The 20541-nt window shown below is 38.5% G+C and overlaps 1 non-coding gene across 1 annotated transcript; it reads right to left on the bottom strand.

The window, feature by feature from the left end:
• Positions 1–5468: 5468 nt before the first annotated feature.
• Positions 5469–5576, bottom strand: LOC148009588 (small Cajal body-specific RNA 11). The gene has a single exon (XR_015689816.1).
• Between the last annotated feature and the right edge of the window lie 14965 nt (positions 5577–20541).

Below are 20541 nucleotides of genomic sequence, written 5' to 3'. Positions count from 1 at the left end.
CCACATACCTCTTATTTATAATGAATTAGAGAAGAAGGGTTGCGTCTGAGAAGAAGTAGAGCTCTTTGTAGAGGGGATCTTGGAAAAATCAATGATCTGATGCTCAAATCATAAATATGATGGTTCCATTGGCTCTGAAAGGGGGGATAAAACCCCAAGAAACTAGAAACTTGTTAGAAATCTTTCAGATCACTCCTTATTCTTCTCCTTGTTTGAAGTGCTATTTATTGCCTGTAAATTACAATCACGGCATATTTACAATAAGTAATATCTAAAATATCTAAAATATTCTAGTTTTGGCCCAAAAATCTAGTATTTTTGGACCATCCATACTATACACATTAACTCTAGTGATTAATATGGCTCATAACTCTCATTTACATTGTAACTTACGTAAAGGGCGGCTACAGTCCTTGTCAATGCTGAAAAAATATCGGATTATGACTCGAATTTTTTAATATTTTTAATTAAATAAAAATTGTTAGTTAGTTTGTACTTAGTTAGTCTTTAGTTAGTAACCTTACTAACTTATTAATTGACTAACTAACTTTCAAACTAACCAACTAATTTTTAATTGGGTGGAAATATTACATCCTCCTCCCCTTGGAGAAATTGAGATGTCCTCATCTCGAAAGGAACTAGGGGTTTCATTGTAGAACCTGTGGGGTAAGACCCATCACACATTCACTGCGACACTTTGACCACTCATAAGCATGCAATCTTTTAAAACAACAACTTATTGTATTTGATATATCCAAGTCAGGATTACAAGAGAAAAGTTATTGTAGTTACATGTCATGAATATCTTCTAGATTTCTTTCCACGTATCTGATAATTTCATGGTAGGTTCTGGATCACTATCAATCTAGATGCAAAGCTTGTACAACTTCATTTCTTGTAAATTCAAGTTCTCTTTGAGTCCTATTGGGACAATTAACATGGATATCTTCAATGTTGTGGCACTAGAAGCATCAGTGTTTAGGATACTTTGGACATTCCCTTTTGAAATGACCTAGCTCCTTGCAATAGAAACAATGTGGAACTTTATCACTTGGGATCACACAATTCTTGGTTGTATTTGGAAGGATTTTTTTCTTTAGACCAAATTGCCCGAGGATCCTTTTAGTGGACCAAAGTGGTCCTTTATCTTGGAAAATCTATTTCCAAATTGTCATCTTTTTTTATATGGACTGAGATCCATGGACAATTAGCTTTGCTTGTAATACTAAAGAATACCCAATCAATATTTTGGTAAGATCCAATCCATATTAGTTGAGAAGAAACAACTTAAGAGAAATTTATTGTGAGTTATAACTGTCATTCCTTGCTAAAGTATCTCTAATAACTTGTAAGTTCTAGGCTCAAAATTGAGGCAACTCATATTACTTGGGTTAACTGTAATTACAACAGTAAGGTTTATTCCAATACAAGTTGTATTACATGTCGATAAAATTTCTAGGATTTCTAATCATCCTGAAGGGGTGTAGTGGGTTCTAGGTCTTTAACTTCATCTGATTCCTTTATATATCCAAAGACTGCACTTTTGTAACTTCATTTTCTTGGAGGCTCAATATCTTCTAGACTTAAATCAGGGTAGTCTACTTGGACATGTCCTAGATCATTGTAGTGGAAGCATCGACAGTTGGGACATCTCTTACTACGAATGTGCCCTATCTCTCCACACGTGTGGCATCTCTTGTCCTAATCTTGAGAATTAATTTTGTCACAATTTCCCGATTTAAGGCCTTGGATGATTGGCTTTGCTTGAAGTAATGCATCTTGTAAGTCTTTTGGACGCATTGCTTTAAGATATTGGTTCAAAGATACTTGCTGTGCAATATCCATAGGTGGTATGTATTTTAGTAGGGATATAAACTTTGAGTCGTAAGCTTCCAAGGTTAAATCCAACTTCTTTAACTTGAAGAATTCATTCATCTTCAAAGTCTGGTAGGTTGGCAGAAGGTATCATCCACATATATCTTTCAACTAAATCCAAGTGACAATGACTTCAAAAACACCTTGGTCTTTGCACCATTGCTTCCATCATATCCGGGCCTTGCCAACTAGCTTAAGTTTGGCTATCATTGCTTGATTGGCAGAAGCAGTCCCTACAACAACAAAGAAATAATCATTTATCGACTCGATCCATATCTTCGCCTCCGTTGTGACGTCTATTCCTTTTCCATCAAACTCAGGTGCCTTAATCTGCTTGGTACATATTTTAGTAGGGATACAAACTTTGAGTCGTAAGCTTCCAAGGTTAATTCCAACTACTTTAACTTGAAGAATTCATTCATCTTCAAAGTCTAGTAGGTTGGCGGAAGGTATCATCCACGTACAACATCTTTTAGCTGAACCCAAGTGACAATGACTTCAGAAACACCTTGGTCTTTACACCATTGCTTCCATCATATCCGGGCCTTGCCAACTAGCTTAAGTTTGACTATCATTGCTTGATTGGCAGAAGCAGTCCCTACAACAACAAAGAAATAATCATTTATCGACTCCATCCATATATCTGCCTCCATTGTGACGTCTATTCCTTTTCCACCAAACTCGGGTGCCTTAATCTACTTGAGAATGAAATTCTTCTCTTGCATGTCAACATTCATAGGTGTAGAAGGTGCATGACAATCAAGTCATACCACTTAGGTTATTCTGTTTAGGATATGTCTATGAACCGTATATTAATCAATCAGATATCATTACAAAGCTTCACTCTGATACCAACTATAACATGCCTGCCTATTGGCTTTCCATGCACTTTTTTAGCGGTCCATCGAGAGACAAATCTAAGCGATGTTGCCCGGCATTCCCATGGAGTGTTATAAGGTTTGTCACCTAGGGTTCCTCTAGTCCGTCTTGCAATGGAACGTTCTCATTCAAACCCACTAGGATTGACCTAAAATTTAGGTTCCTAGTGGTCAAGGTCTCCTGACAGCATTCTAGCATTGGATCTTGGATATCCTACTTTACATAGAGATACCCAAGTTGAAGCAAATCCATGCCGCACTTGGTTCAAAGAGAATGGGAAACAAGAGGGATGCATCACTCAACCCCTCTATCCATAGGGCATAGTCCCATTCAGATCCCCTAAAATGGCATGAATCAAGATTCTAACCTAACAATTCCTAAGGGTCAAAGGTCAATAAAACCTTGTGAAAAGCCGCCCAGTTCTCTAGGACCACCCTGCCGTAAGGAGGACCTATCGGGGGTTCCACCCACCCACTTCTCTCAATAGGCATTCTTTAGTTATTTAATTAGGCTCTACCACAATTATGTGTAACATTTAAAATCAGGTTCCTCAGTTAGGCCTTTTAGGGAATAGGGTTCATTTGCGTAATTCATGACACAGACATGAATACAGAGCAAGCAGTCCTTTTGACAAACAAGTTCAAACAAGTTCCTTAACTTATCTTCAAAGTTAATCTTTGTCTCCTACCCATACAAGAGAATTTATATGTCCCTTCTGCCCTGTAGAAGTAAATGGTCCAAGTCACATGGCACCAAAATTTCTATCCTTTATCTAGAATAGGATCTTCCAATGCAAGATGTTAGGGACATGGAGGTCTTCAACTCCATTTCGGACTTGGGACTTGGCAAGGGGTGTCTAGAGCTCCCCTGACCGGCAAGCTACCTAGGAGTGAAACATTATTCCCATGGTTGACATTCCTCTTGCCCAACAAGAGTAACTCTATCGGAGATTAGATAAATGTGAAGAATCCTAACTTGTGCAATAGTGGACATCCATTTCCTATAGGTAATTGCATGTTTTTCTATGAAAACTATCTTGGATATCGTCATCTTGGTGACCTTTCTAATTTATTGTAAAGGTAAAAACCAATGTTCTTATGGAAATTGATCATAGATAATATTTTGATTATCTTGATAGCAATTTTACAACTATTGTCCAGGGTTTTATTATGCCATTTGAGGATGCTTACGATAACCTAGGTGAGATAACTCCTTTAACTTAGATTAGCATATCCATCCCATCAGGTACACATGATTCTATTTAATCACAACTAAGTATGAATTTTGCATCGCTAATTACACTTAGGTGTAGATCTGTTTATCATACATGGATGAGTGCAATTTTCTTTTTTATAATTTTAACTCTTGCACTTGAACATGCATCCTACAATTATAAAGATTGAATTTATCCATTTCAATGACATATTCTCATGAAGCATAGTACGGGACCTAATGTATCTCATGTGGAAATCAAAGCAAACATCTAACAATTTGGAAATGTATTACTTATATCTAGTACCGTAGTTGTATTAGCAGTGATACCCTCGCCTGAAGCTTCGTCGTTGGTTGTCAGATTGCCACCCACATGCGACATCCTTCACTTGGGGGCCATTCTTGATCTTCTTCTCTTTTAGGTGTAACCCTTGCAGGAACTTTAGCAGCCTTTTGCTCAATTAGAGGGGGCAAATGGGGGAAATAAGCTCATGGGGCAAAGGGAAGGTGCGTGTGGTCACCCTCTAAGGAGGGGAAAAAAAGGGAAACCTTCTAGAACCTTCTCTCTCTCTCTCTCTCTCTCTCTCTCTCTCTCTCTCTCTCTCTCTCTCTATTAGCAGTTGACAGCTTGGGGGTATCATTCTACCTCCCTCTCTCTACCTCTCTCGCAGTCTCTCGAGGTCCCCTTATCCTTCTCTAAACTGCTCCCCATACCTCTTATTTATAGTGAATTAGAGAAGAAGGGTTGTGGCTGAGAAGAAGAGCTCTTTGTGGAGATCTTCGAAAAATCAGTGATTTGATGCTCAAATCATAAATCTGATGGTTCCATTGGCTCCGAAAGGGGAGTAAAGCCTCAAGACACTTGGTTAGAAATATTCTAGATCACTCCTTCTCCATGTTCGAAGTGTTGTTTACTCTTGTAAACTGCAATCACGATGCGCACAATCTTGCCAATCCTTCTTTTTTTGTATTGAATCTCCAAAACAAGCTGAAAAAAAAACCACTTGCTTTTTTTTTACATGACATCCTGTTCTACAAATCTCCATAGCTTTTTAGGATATTTACAATAAGTAATACCTCAAATATCTAAAATATGCTAGTTTTTGCCCAAAAATCTAATATTTTTGGACCATCCATACTATACACATTAACACTAGTGATTAATATGGCTCATAGCTCTAGTTCACGTTGTAACTTCCATGAAGGGTGGCTATGGTCCTTGTCAATCCGAAAAAAATTTCAAATTGTGACTCTCGATTTTTTTATATTTTTAATTAAATAAAAATTATTAGTTATCAATATTAGTTAGTGTTTACTTTAGTTAGTAACCTTACTAACTTATTAATTGACTAACTAACTTTTGAACTAACCAACTAATTTTTAATTGTGTGAAAGTATTACACTCCCCCTCCCCCCCACTATCCCTCCCCCAATTCGCAACATTCTGCATGGCGGCGGCCGTTCTAGACCACCCAGGTGAGGGTGGGGAAAAGGCCACCATCACTTCCCCCCCCTCCCCTTGGAATGGGGGGATACCCTTCTCTCCCCCCTCCCCCCTCCCCCCTGTCAAACTGGGCACAGAGAGAGAGAGAGAGAGAGAGAGAGAGAGAGAGAGAGAGAGAGAGAGAGAGAAGAAGAAGAAGAAGAAGAAACTTCTAGAAGTTTCCAAGTTTTTCTCCCCCCTGAGAGGGGTTCCCACGCACTGTCTCTCATAACGAGCAAGCTTCCATAATAGTCAGTGTACGCATCTATTGAAGAAGGACCAAGCTAAACAATGGCTCCAAAGCGAAGGAAGGTTCAAGCGAATGCTATTACTGCGTCAAATGATGGTGCTACAGGTCAAGGAACCACAACACTTAGTAACCAAGTGCGTTCAATAAATTTTACTCAGGTAGAAATCATCTTAAAGGAACAATAAACACAGATCGATTACATTAAGTAGAGAAAATTATTAATGCTAAAATTCATAATAGCAAGCCACCAATTATGCTGCATTAAAAATCATGTTGGAGATTGTATTTCTATTCACCTTAGCAAAAAAATTAGGGATTTTGTATTGGTTTTTTTGTTCATGGAGCATTAAATTTTATGCACTAGCATTGGCATGTATGAGAGATAAAAGGATTTGATAGATGTTTGCACTCAAGTGTGTAGAAAAATGATATGGACTGTTAGGGATTGACATTTTACATAAAAAATATCATGAAGGAGACTTGCATCTAGGAAATTACATCTTATGATTGCAAGGCAGGATCCTAAGTATCTTAATTAATAAATAAATATTTGTAACCATTTCTGTAAGAAATAAATGTATCAAATTCTTGATTCACTACATATGCAAAAAGTTAAGTTCTTTGCTTGCGTAAGTAGTGCATTTAATTTTTTCTTCACTTGTAGAGAGGAAAGAATTGAAGGAGATAAAAGTGTTATTCTTTTTCACAAAATTGTGTTTACACCACATGATTGGAATGTGCATGAATTAGGTTACTTGCGTTTACTGAAGCATAAAAAAATGTATCTACAATGATGAATACTTGGAAGACATACAAGCTCTGATCTGCTTGAGATAATGATGCGAATAATTAAACTATTTAAAATTGTCCAAGTAAGAAGGTCAACTCACTTAGGTTATCCCAAGGATTCCCAATCAATAGGTAAACCTTAGAGCAATATTTGTGACCCAACTATCAAGACAAGGGAAACACTGTCTAAGGACCGACCCATAAGACTACTGATTTCTCTTTCCACACTCGTTGGCAAGAGTATAATTGCCCACAAAAATGCAACTATTTATAAAAAAACTAGGGTTTGCTATCGTAGAAAAATAAAAATCAATGATAATGTTGGTCATCCAAACTATGGTAGAGTTATTCTTATCGTACATGAGGTAGTTGATAATGATTTCTGCAAGGAAATCAAAGGAGTGAGATAATGAGAATAGGAGGGACCCTAAATAGAGCCTAAAGTGATCTAGGATGACTTAATTTGATTTACGTGAAAACTCTAATCCTACAAGATTGGGTAGGGTTTCGTGGGGATAATAATGGGGATAGTAACGCCTACTAAAGGCAAATTGCAATTCCTATTGCAAGGATAATCAAGGGATAAAGAGTAGATTACTCATCCAGGAGTAAGAAGACTTGTACCTAGAATACCTGTGTTATGCAAGAGATATAGATGCTAACATCGAGGATTTGATGCAAACGCATCATGGTCAAGGCAAGAAAAATCCGACTGTTGAATGCTAAGCGTTTAAAATGAAACTCCACCTTAGCAGGTGTTTTGAACACCCGCCCACATTATTGTTTGTGCTTGTCATTTTTAGGAGCACTATTTGTGAAATGATTGTTAGACCAAAGCTCTCATAAGAATCTTGTATAATGAATCAAGTTAAATTCTTGGAGGGCGTATTAATCCACTCCCAGTTGGCCGCCAACCCTATCCAAGGGGGTTCTAAAAAATCATGATGGGAATGTGGACTGAAACTATCATGAGAGGTCTCTCCCTGGATTAGTTTGATTGTAGGAGGATACTTGGATGCCAGGGGGGCTCTGGCTATAAATCCCTTGCCTCCGGGTCTTACTCAAACAGTCTACGTGACTCGAGATGGATTCTCTAGGCCTTATTACTAATGCAAAGGCAAAAACTTGGAGGATAATAAGATGCATCCTTACGGATTGTGGAAATCACCCTATGGGCAGGATTTGTATCTCAGTTGAAATTTTAATATAAAGTTTACTTTTCAAGAAATTTGTCAGAATTATTTTTGTGTCAGTGCGTAAAAATTACGTAAAGGAACATGTGACTAATGGGTTAATTAAGGAAGTTGTTTGAATGTGTTACCACTAATGTGCCCTTAGGTAAATAGAAAAATAAAGTTGTTAAGGAAAGTGGGTGGACAGAACCCTGATGGGTTCGTCCTACAATAGGGTGGTCCTAGAGAATTAGGAGGCTTCTCATCAACATTCAAACCATGATGACGTATTTACCTTAGTTAATATAGGGTAGAACCCTGGCTCATATCATTTTCGGGGACCAAAATGGGACTTTACCCTACAGGTAGAGAGGTCGATCGATGCATCCCTCTCATTTCCCATTCTCTTTGAGCCAAGTGTGATATGAGTCCGCTTCAGTTTAGATTATCTATGCGAAGGAGATCATCAATGGAAATAATATTCATAATATTTTTATATATTCTTCATGGATTCGTGATGGCTAAGAATAATGATCAAGAGAAGAACAATCAAAATATGGATGTTGATCAAAATCATTCATATCTCCATTATACATGTAAGATGATTGTGCTTTATGGTTAAGGTTTTTTATCTTGAATGGGTTGAGTTGTAGGTAATCTACCATTCCAATTATTTAACATCTTCTTCAGTTCTACTATTTGAGAAACCCATTTAGAGTCCCTATTAGAATTTTTTAAAGGTTGTGGTAGAATTGGGCTATCAATTAAAGAATAGGGAATATCTTGGTGGATATTTCTCCAAACTAAGTGATGTATGGCTTCAAAAACAGCTTAGTGAATGAGAAAAATTTGTATTTGATAATCACATGATTCCAAAATAAGCAATTCACTCAACTGATATGAAATAGGGTGCCTTATCAAGCTATCCATAGTGACCAACAGGTAGAAAATTAACAATGTCTTTTTAAATTGGTGTCTACTTGAGGTGTTTTCTAGCTCTATATGTCTATGATGAAGTCCTTGAGCATCTATAATGTGCATTTTTTGTTAGAATCATAATCACCAATTGTTGAACTAATTTCTATATGATGTCCAAACTGTTTAGAACCATGTTTCAACACTATTTTAGCATGTAGACATTCATGTAAGTGCTCTTTCACCACAAACCCTTTAGGATACTAAATAATACCTAGAAGTAACCTATATCACTTATAATTTAGAGTCAAAGATGAATTAGGTACTTGTAATTACTTGTAATAGCTCTACAACGTCTTGTTAGTGCCATTTTAATGTCATGTTTACATTGTTTTGGTCAATAACCCATGTATCTCCTACTCAAATGGTTGTAACACCTATAATACCCTATGGATATTGACGTGAACAAATCTTCAACAATATGCTATGTCTCTAATAATGCACATTGATGTACCTGTGTGAGGGAAGGGGTATAATGGGCTCCCTACATGGACTCTAAAACTTGAGGGGTGTGCAAATTTCCTCCTCAAGCTAGGTTGTGCACCCCTTCGGAATCATTGATGTGAGGGAAGGTCACCTCTCTTTTGTCTCACATCTCAGCCATCATCCACTTTTCCTCGTGGAATCATAGATTATGGAAAATACATGCTAATTCTAATCAAACATATATGATATGCACTGAAATGACTCTTTGTGCTCTTCAACAAGATGTAAGAATTGATAGTACAAGAGGATAAAATAAGATGGAAAAAGGGTAGGGATGTACCCTTTAGCAATGACTCACTACCTTACAGCATATTTCCCACTTACCATCATGGAAATTTTCCAATCTATAGTGATCAAAGAATCACAAAATAGAGCAAGATCAGTGTCAAGTGAAGAATGATAGCTGTGAATCAATTTGAGCATCAATGGAGCATTGAAATTTATGGGTAGGATAGGTAGATGCAAGCATAATCAAATTCAATCATAGGATAGGCCATATATGATATTCTGATTTGAATGGATGTCTCTTAATCCTTCTCTTTAGCAAATGAAAAAGGCCAATGAAATGGATGGAAAGAGAAATCAAAGAGAATAGTATCAAATGTACCTTTCAGATAGTAATGAAGATGTTGATGGAGAACCAATTGATCAATTTCTCCTTCTTAAAGAGGGTCCAACTCTTCAATTCTTGCTATAGTAATGTTCTCTTGCAAAGATTAATCACTCTTTTGATAAATCGCCCAATTCTTCAAGTAACACCATATTGGGGAATATGGAAATTTTCCATAAGTTTGGAACACGTGGTCAAATATTTGGATTTGTCATAACTTGAACACTGTAACTCCAAATCAAGCGCTCTATAGCTCAATAGATTCCATTTTTCAAGTGCTTTCCAATGATAGGTCACATCATATGGTCTTGTCAGAGAGAGAACTAGGGAGAGAGAAAGAGGAGAGAGAAGACTGTAGAAGAGAGAGAAAGACTGCAGGAAGAGAGAGAAGAAGAGTGACGAGGAGAGAGAAAGACTAGATTTAGAGAGAGAAATACAGGAAAGAAGAGGAAGCCATAGAAGCTGTGAGCAAGAAGGGAGAAAAAGTCTGTAATTGTATTAATGTGTCAAAAAGATGTGAAAAATTACATCTTCTCTCCTTTTATACCAATGTCAGTGTGACATGGCATAATATCAATATTATCAACACTAATTTGTTATTTCCAGCTTTTTACAATCCATCCCTTCCCAAAAGTTTTTGTCCTAAAAAACAAACCTAGAAACAACTAGAAAGAAGATGGATAGAATAGAGTACTACTCTGTTTTACAGCTTTACAAATGGGAAATGAATGAAAAATGATCACTACATGAGCTGAATTTGAAGAACAGAAGTAAGCCCCAGCTATATACATGATTTGGAATACTTTAGAAGCAAATGGAGCCATAAAGTCTTCAACAAATAATCCAAGAACAAAGTAGACAGCTTGCTGAGTAAACAGTCCCTGCTGCACCAAATCTGCCATAACTTTTGATAGAAGTGTCCAAATGAGATGCACCATATATCAAAATGAAGCTCTTGAAGAGTACTTTAAGCCCATATAGATAGCTTAATTCTGAAAATTAGGTATGATAAAAACTGTTCTAAAACAACATGCTGTCCTGAACCAGTCTGCATCATTACTAGCTCCATAAGCTTCAGCCACCAATGACTCCCTCAAGTATGGATACTCATCCAATATAGGATCAGGTCTCCAAGAAGCCTCTTCAGATGGTAAATCTCTCCATTTGATCAAATATTCCACAATAGAACGTGATCGAAGCTTCTTTTCACGCTGACCTATAACAGCCTCTGGGATGTACTGAACAAGACCATCTTCATCAATGGGTGACAGCTCATCAACTATATCCACTGGATTACCATAAAAGGGCTTGAGCTGACTAACATGGAAGATGTTATGAATCTTCGTAGAAGAGGGAAGCTCTAGATTGTATGCCAAAATCTCCAATTCGCTTAAGGATCCTGTAAGGGCCATAAAACCTGTGGGCAAGCTTATTACTGGATCCATCTTTTAACGTAGAGTACTTGGATTTGGGCACCTTCAACAAAACTAGCTCTCCTTCTTGGAACTCTAAAGGCCTCCTCTTCTCATCAGCATACATCTTCATTTGATCTTGAGCCTTCCTTAGATTCACCTTACATTGTTGAAGAAGGGTTTGCATTCTTTTCAACTCCTCTTTCCCATGAGGATTGATCTTCTCATTAAAGATGATTGTGGGTAAGGGCACCTTGTAACCATACAAAGCCTCAAAGGGTGAAACTCCTATGCTCACATGAGTGGAATTGTTATAAGCAAACTCAGCCAAGTGTAACCAAGAATCCCATGAGGTTTGGACATCATAGCAAAAATAACGAAGATAAGTCTCCAACCATTTATTAACTCTCTCTGTTTGTCCATCAGTTTGAGGATGATAAGCCGTAGATGGAGCCAATTTAGTGCCTATAGATGTAAATACCGCTTGCCAAAAGTTACTCATAAACTTTGAGTCCCTATCATGGACAATCACTTGCGGTAATCCATGTAGTCTAAAAATATGCTCCATAAACTGGTTGGCCACTTGAGAAGCAGTAAACTGAATCTTTGTTGGGATAAAATGAGCTACTTTGGCGAGTCCGTCAACCACCACATAAATACTATTCCACCCCTTCTTAGTAGTAGGTAAGCCAGTAATGAAATCTATAGTAATATGAGTCCATTTACCCATAGGAATAGACAATGGCTGTAACAAACCTCCTGGCTTATGGGTGCTATCCTTATTTTGCTGACAAGGCATACACTTCATAACGAAGTCCTTAACATCGTTTCACATTCCTTTCCAATAAAAGCTTTTGTTGATCCTGTCATAAGCCTTGAAAACTCCCAAGTGTCCAGCTAAAGGCGAAGAATGTAACTCCTCCATAATTTTTCGCTTAAAAGAAGAAGTAGAGGGAATAACAATCTTGCCTTTCCACCAAATAAGACCATTTTTAAGCTGGTAATACGAGTTTTCTTCCATAAGACCTTGCTGCAATTTCTGAAAGATTTGGCTGAATTCCTCATCTAAAAGATAGGCCTCTTGTAGTTCTTCAATCCAGTCATTATGTAATTCTGTCATAGCTGAAACTTTGCAGGCCCACATACGAGAAAGAGAATCAGCCACTATGTTATCTTTGCCCCTTGTATGAGTGATGTCAAAATCATAATTCTGTAATATAGCTACCCAGCGACGTTGCTTTGGAGTGAGATTTGATTAAGGAAATACTTGAGTACCCGGTGATCACTATGTACTCTAAATCGGCTACCATATAAGTAATGGTGCCACTTCTTGATTGCATATAGGATAGCCAATATCTCCTGGTCATAAACATTCATGGTCATCTCCTTATCTGTAAGCTTACAACTCTCAAATGCAATTACTCTATGCTCCTGAAGCAAAACAGCCCCAATGTCACGACCACTGGCATCACACTGTATAGTAAACTCTTTGGAGAAATCCGGGCATACTAAGATAGGAGCAGAAGGAAGGAGTTCCTTTAACTAGTTGAAGCTGCTATCTGCAAGAGCATCCCAAAAGAAAGCCTCCTTCTTCAACTTGTCAGTCAAAGGAGCTGCAATTGCCGCATAATACTTTATAAATCGGCAATAGAATGAAGATAGACCAAGGAATCCTCTAAGAGAGGTAGTAGTAGTAGGTGTTGGCCAATCTCTTATGCATTGTACCTTCTTGGGATCAGCCTGTATTCCTTTTTCATTGACTATATGTACCAAGTATTCCACTTCAGTCTGCATGAAAGAGCACTTCTTCTCCTTAGCAAAAAGCCTATGATGTCTCAATATATCAAAAACCCTCCTTATATGTGCCAAGTGATCCTGTAAAGTCTTGCTATAGATCAAGATGTCATCAAAGAACATCAAGATAAACTGAAAGAGGAAAGGTTGCAATATCTTATTCATCAGGCTTTGAAAGGTAGCTGGAGCATTTGTAAGCCCAAATGGCATCACCAAGAAATGATAGAGCTCATGATCAGTCCTAAAAGCAGTCTTGATTTAATCACCCTCTCGCATGCGAATCTGATGATACCCTGATCTCAAATCTATCTTCGTGAAGAATCGAGCCCCCTTAAGCTCATCAAGCAAATCATCAATCATGGGTATAGGATACCTATTCTTCACTGTTATCTTATTGAGATCCCTGTAGTCAGTGCATATTCTGAAAGATCCATCTTTCTTTTTGACTAACAGGACTGGAGATGCGTAAGGTGAAGAACTTGGTTCAATGAATCCCATTTTAAGAAGTTCTTTGATTTGCTTGGCTACTTCCTCTCATTCACACTTTGATAATCTGTAAGGTGGCTTATTGATTGTCTTTGAGTTGGGCTCCAAATCAATGGGGTGATCCACTGCTCTCTTAGGAGGCAATGAAGTAGGTACTTCAAACAAATCTCTATACTCCTTAAGAAGAGCTATCAAGGCTGGATGGTTTGCTGAATTATTGGGCTGATCCTGTGTTTCTTTGTTCAAATGCAAAACAAATATTTGTGAGCACTTTTTGTACTCTCTTTTGAGTTATTGAAAGGGTGATAAGCTGAAAATCAGATCTACTAGGAATTCCCTGTAAATGGATAAGCTGTCCATTGGAGATAAACTCCATATATAACTGTGAGAAATCCATAGTGATCCTACTTAATGTCATCAACCAATCACAACCAAGTACAATATCTATGGGCCCCATTTCCAGAGTGATCAGGTTTACTTTGGCTTCAAAATTTTCAGTCAACTGCAAAGAAACCTGTGGGCAAATTTGTGTGTTGATTTCTTCTTCACCATTAGCCACTTGAACTCTAATGGGCTGCTACAAGTCTGTGGGAACACAATTTAACTTGTCCATGATGGACTTATTGACAAAACTATGAGTACTGCCACTATCTATCAGGATGAACACTGGCTTTCCACATATGCTTCCCTTCATACGAAGTGTATTAGGGCTCCTAGATCCCGTCCAAGCATCCATAGAGATAGAACAATTAGTGGCAACAAGTGACTCATCACAAGATCCATCAGGGTCAAACGGAACATTTTCACCTAGATCAAAAGGAAAAGAGTCGATTGGATCATAAAAGTACTCTTGTCCAACTTCCTCCTCAAGATCTTCATTTTCAACATTAATTGCCACTGCATTAGCTCCATCTATGTCATCTTCAAAATCCTCAAAAACCAGCATACTCTGAAGCTTAGGCTTGGCATTTTTATATATACACTTTGAAGCATGATCAGGTGTATACTTTTTCCCATACTTGAAACATAAGCCCTTGTCCTTCCTTTCCTTGTAAAGATCCATTGGGAATAGATTTGGAATTTGTATTAGCTGAAATGGACTTAGGCTTGCTGTCCCCCTGTTTGAATTCAACTTTCAAACTGTTTGCTGTCCTGAAATTACTTTGAGGCCTAGAAGCATTAAATGGAGGATAAGTTGGTACCCGTAAGCTCCCATTAGGCACATGATTACTGCCATAAGTGTTACCAACTTGTCCCTGCTTTAAAACAGTCCTTGGCTATCCATAACTGGGCTGAAATGAAGATTCTTTCCTATACTTTCTTCCATAGCGCTCCGCAAGCTTAATAGCCTTAAAAAGTGAAGTAGGATTTTGCTCCATAACATCAGCTAAAAAAGATGGCTCCAAACCATACATAAAATTGTGAAGCTTAGCCTCATCACTGATGCTTTCCACATACATGGTCAAGTTGAGGAATTGGTTTGTATACTCTCTTACACTTAGGCCCCTTTGTTTCAAACCATACCATCTCCGTGCTAACTTCTCTTTCTTAAGAGGCGAAACAAAGACTTCAGCCACCCATAAGTGCCTTGAAAGCTTCCCAATTCTCTACAAGTATATTTTCTTTCTCGATATACCTCCAGCAAGTATGGGCAAATCGTTCTAGATGCAAAGAAGCAAAGTAAATCTTCATATCATCAGTTTTAGGGTATATATCAAAGTCGAACTCCATCTTAGAGGTCCATTCCTCTAAGTCTAATGGTGAAGATAACTGGCCATTAAATTTGGCTAAAACAATTTTGTCCTTAAACTCCCTTTCATGAAAGAATTGCTGTCCCAAAATTGGCCGATTAGGATTACCAAGTACAGAGCCTCCAAATTGAGACTGAAATCTTCCAACAGGTGGCTGAGAATTACTATGTAATCTTCATGTTGGTAAAGCACCCCTAGAATTTTGAGTATGCAGTCCAAAAGCTTGAGTATTGGCCCCATTCAAACTGCCCAAATAGTCATCATGCCTCTGTGAAGCTTCTTCTACTTCGTACTGACTATTTGGAATGCCTCTTCTTCCAATAATCCCATTTCCATGACCATTCTGGTTAGATGGCTGAAGTGGGATTGAAGGGCCACTGTTTGAACAAGCCTTCTCATTAACTTCTCTTGATGCCATTTGCAACTGCATGAATTTAGAAATTTGTGCCATGAGTTGTTCACTGGATTCCACCAACTTATCAATAGAAGCCTTGGTTTGATCAGTAGATAGAACCATCTGCTCCATTCTTGACAAGATGGTCTCATGTCGTTCCCGATGTCTTTGTTCATAGGCACACAAAGTATTATTGAGTATACTGACTTCTCCTTGTTATTGAAGCTTTTCAAGGTTCTCTTGAAGTGTACTATCCATCATGGAATCCCTGATTTGCTGAGTATAATCTTCTTGGACCTTATTTTTGCCTTTATGTCCTGCCATATTAGTGCAGTCCTGCAGTACCCCCTGTCAGAAAAACGGCTATAACTTTGGCTAGGAAGCTCCGATTTCAGAAAATTTTTATACGAATCGAAGCTAAGAATGCCCTCTTCAAGATGAGCTATAGCACGCTATAATAGGTTTAGGACAAAAAATTCTGTAGTTGGATTTCAGAATCTGAACTGTCCAGTCCTGCACCCTGTCTAGACCTTAAAGTGCCCTGTTTTGACCCTGTAATGCGAGATAGTAACCCCAAATGGCTACCAAACCCTGCAAAAGGGTATATAGGACCTGTGAGTACCCTGTAGTACCTGCACTTGTGCTTTAGTAATGAATGGTATACCTATAAGTACCCTGTAAGTGACCTGTAAATTTTCTGTTTTACACTGTTTTAGTCCTGTATATACTTGAGTCCTTGGAAAGTCTTGAATCTTCAATTCTCCACTTGCTGTACCTGTGTGAGGGATAAAATGGCATGAAAGGCTCCCTACACGGGCTCCGAATCATCGGGAGGTGGGCAAAGTTCCCCCCGGGTTGGTTGCATGCCTTCGGGATCTTCGATAGTGAGGGAGGGTTACCTCTCTTTTGTCCCACTATCTCCCCCGGCATCCACCTTTTTCCTCGGTGGAAATATCAACATGGCAGAGGCTAGTGTTTAAGCAATCAGCATGATATGCATTTCTGAAATATTCATTTAGCCTTTTATGAGATGCAATTGAATGAGATTTTGAAAAATTGGGATAGGAGAAGGGTCTTACCGATGCAGTTCAGTGACTCACTGATTGCTAATACTTACCCTTTTACAATATTTCAACTTGGGCAAAAGAAATTCGGCCAATCAATCGGATTAGAGTAAACAAATTCATCAATCAATGGATTCAGTCAATGAGATTCAAGTATTATGCTGAGATTTCAGATTAAAGCCTCTAATTCACTGATTGGAACTAATATGCATAAAGCAAGCATTGCATTCATTAATAGATGGATTCAAGCAAAGGTTGGCTGAGAATTTAATGAATAATGTTCAATTCTTTAATCTCTCAATCAAATGGATTAAGCTCAGTAATTGGATTAATGAGAGAGATTAAGAATTGAAGAAGAGTACCTTTGACATGGCTGAGGATGACTTGATCAATCTCATATGCTTGATAGAGCCCTCAGTTGTCCAATGTTGGTAAAATAATCCACAAGGCTTGTTTATCCGGTACTTAGGAACAATCTTGGAGCCTCAAATGCTTGAAATTGAAGCATTAAACCTGTTTCCCCCAATTTTTTGCTCCATAGAAGCTCTTGAGCTTCAATCTTTAACCATTTCGTGCTTAATCTTTGCAATTTGTTGAATAATCCTTGCCGAGATGACTCCACGGGCTAAAAGGATGAAGAATCTTCAAGAAATTGTTGAAAATTGAAAGGTCGGGCTGAAGCTTTCATGGCTGCCATGGACTGTTCACCTAGGGTTTATGAAGAGGCTGAGGAACCTTGAATGGAGCTAAATCTTTCCATTTAACTGATGATTTTACTTGCCAAGGATCAGGGAGAGTGCCAAGGGCTGAAGAGGAAGCATCCACAGCAAGGGACAGGCTGGAATCAGCCCGAAAATTGCGCCGCAATTTTCAGGGTTGTTTTTTGCTCCATAGATGAGCCAAACTGGAGCAATCTTGTGCTCAACCTGAAGCTCTTGAAGAGAGGGATCTATTCCAGGGAATTGTTGGTCAAGAAGATCAGGGTTTTGAGAGAGATGAATAGATCTTGGTGCTGAACTTCCATGGAACCTGCAGAAAACTCCAAGAAAGGGGAAAGAGAACTCCCTCTTTTCAAAGTAACCACAGTTTGTTTCCAAACTAAACCCGGTTAACCATCCTTTACCTTAGTTACCTCCATTTTTGCATGAAATTTGATGTCGTCTAGCCATTTAAGCCATTATCCGCCATATCTGACCTTGGATATCTCCAGGTGTAGTCTCTTACTAACTGTAGATGTCCTGCAGCACTCCACTAGTCACTGTCTTATACCATTTTTGTCTGAAATTGATTTTGAAATAGGAAAATGGGACTGAAAATGGAAGAAAAGAATGGATCAAAGACTCAAGCTCTGATACCACTTGTCAGAGAGAGAACTAGGGAGAGAGAAAGAGGATAGAGAAGACTGCAGAAGAGAGAGAAAGACTGTAGGAAGAGAGAGAAGAAGAGTGACAAGGAGAGAGAAAGACTAGATTAAGAGAGAGAAAGACAGGAAAGAAGGAGAAGCCATAGAAGCTGTGAGCAAGAAGGGAGAAAAAGTCTGTAATTGTATTAATGTCTCAAAAAGATGTGAAAAATTACATCTTCTCTCCTTTTATACCAATGTTAGTGTGACATGGCATAATATCAATATTATTAACACTAATTTGTTATTCCCAGCTTCTTACAGGTTTTGAGAAACTTATAGGCATATTATCAGGGTGCCACCTTTTTTTATTTAAAAAATGAGAATTGGGAGATTCCCAAACTCACTAATGTTGTGTTAACTGCTCTTGAATAGCATTTGCTGTCATTATTGTCCATAATGAGAATAAGCTCCAAATCTTGGTAGAATAATCTAATGTCAATGAAGCAATTACTCTTGAACCTTATTCACAATCCTAATAGCATAAAAATACTGAAAGCCTCATTAATCTCACCAGAATGAAAGAGATTTTAAGTTTCACTATTGTGCATGGTCTTCAAGAGAACAATAACGCTCCCATTATTGAAAGATTGAAGCAATCTTTACCCCATAATGGTTGAAGATACTGTAGGTACACTTCTTGAAGCTTCTTGAGTAAAACTTCAAATCTTCAAGGATTTTAAAGCTTTTAGTAAGAGTCCATCACTACATCTATTAAAATCATGGAAAGGGATAGACATAATGATCATGGGGTACAAAATGCCATCAAATAACCTTCAATATTGACCAGACATGCCTCCAATGATCATGAACAATTTGTAGAGCCATAAATAGAAGAGCTTAGGAGGTAATTCAAAGAGTTATGACTATTGTCTTATTCAATCAACCCTCAAGAATGAAGCTCGTGGCACCCATGTTAGTACATTAGTTTTCAATGCTTATTGAAGAAGCTTATCAAGCTTTTGACAAAGAATGGAAACCATCCAAGCAAAAATGCAATCAAAGCTGAAGATATAGTTATTGTCCATATTCTAAAATATTACACGGCGCAGCGAACAGAATCTGAGAAAGAGATAGAGAGTACACAACAGATAAGAGGAGAATCAGTAAATTCTTTAACTCCAAACAACTGATACAAAGATGGCTCTGTCCACTCGTGCGCTTCCACTGTGTGAAGCTTAGATGGCGATCTAGATAGAAGATAGGTGAAGAGCTTAAGGCTAGCTGGAGCAACAACTCTGACTGGGTGAAAGATGAGTGAGTGATGGCTGCGAAGGGGTTTAGCTTTTATAGCCCGCGAAGGTCGTTAGGTCGGCCTGCTGACCGACCTACCATATAGCCTCCACTAGTCGGCCAGGGAATATTCCAGGGAATATTTCCTTTACCATCGGGCCGGGGGCACTGCCCCCGGACCCTCGCCAGGGGGGCCGCTGGCCCCCCTGGGACCCCGCAGCCAGGGGCCGCTTCCGCGGCCCCCAGACCCCACAATAGGGGCCCCTTTTAACTCCCTTACCACGCAACTCAATGCAATGTGCCTCGAGTTGCTACCAGCTTAACCACTCCGTCTAACCCAAAGATTAGACCCACAACAGTCACCTTTTTGCCATCCGGTCACATAGACCTCATCTGATATACAAGTCAGGACTCAACCAATGTCCGGGCTCACATTTGGCTTCTCCTCATAATGGGGGCCTTACAACTTTGAGCACCATGAATCATTGGTAGCACCTAATGAGGGTGGGGCATTGATCATATCTAACACATATAATCAGCATGAATACCCTATTACTAAGGCTTCATAGGAGTAAAGAAATGGTACAAGGAAGAGATTATAGCCTGCAATGCTTTGCAATGGTGTTTCATCAAACACGAGCCTTATTTTCTGCCCTTTCAGTGGAAAGAGAAGCGCTTTTGGCTAGCATGAGGGATTTGATTTCAGTATCTTCCAGGATCGAAAACTAACCTGTCCCCTTGTCATAAGGGTTCTAATAAGATGAATGATCACTAGAATTCCCTCTTGATTCACTAGTAGCTCATGTTTATGCTAAATTCCACATCTAAAATAGCGTAAAATGCATTGATTTACTGTAAGATCCATGCTTAAAAGGCTACTTGAAGCAAAGCTTAATCAAGCTTCTTGACAAGTAACCACTTCATTATCCTTAAACACAAGTTGAAGAGGCTATAGCTACAGCTTTTATAGTCATGTAAATCAACATAGAGTCATAAAGAATCAATATTGCCATTTTTAGGATTTTGTAGCATGAAATGTGGGCTAAGAACACCATAAAATGGTTGTTGCTATGATCCTCTTATTGAAAGGGATCAGGATGTGTATGATGTTCAAATGATAGAAGCAATGGAAGAGAGAGTTGCAGATTTTCTCCATGGAAACTCCAAGCGAGGACTTAAAGGGTGCTCAATTGCTACCTAACTCGTAACCCAAACTAACCATCAACATCTGAAATATGATGTGTCAGTCGAAAGACCCCAAAGTAGTCCAAGAC

This window comes from Lygodium microphyllum, chromosome 30 (genome assembly GCF_053477565.2).
Source record: "Lygodium microphyllum isolate KBCC chromosome 30, Lygodium_microphyllum_v1.1.10, whole genome shotgun sequence".
NCBI lineage: Eukaryota > Viridiplantae > Streptophyta > Polypodiopsida > Schizaeales > Lygodiaceae > Lygodium > Lygodium microphyllum.
This window is presented reverse-complemented; position numbering and strand designations above follow the sequence as displayed.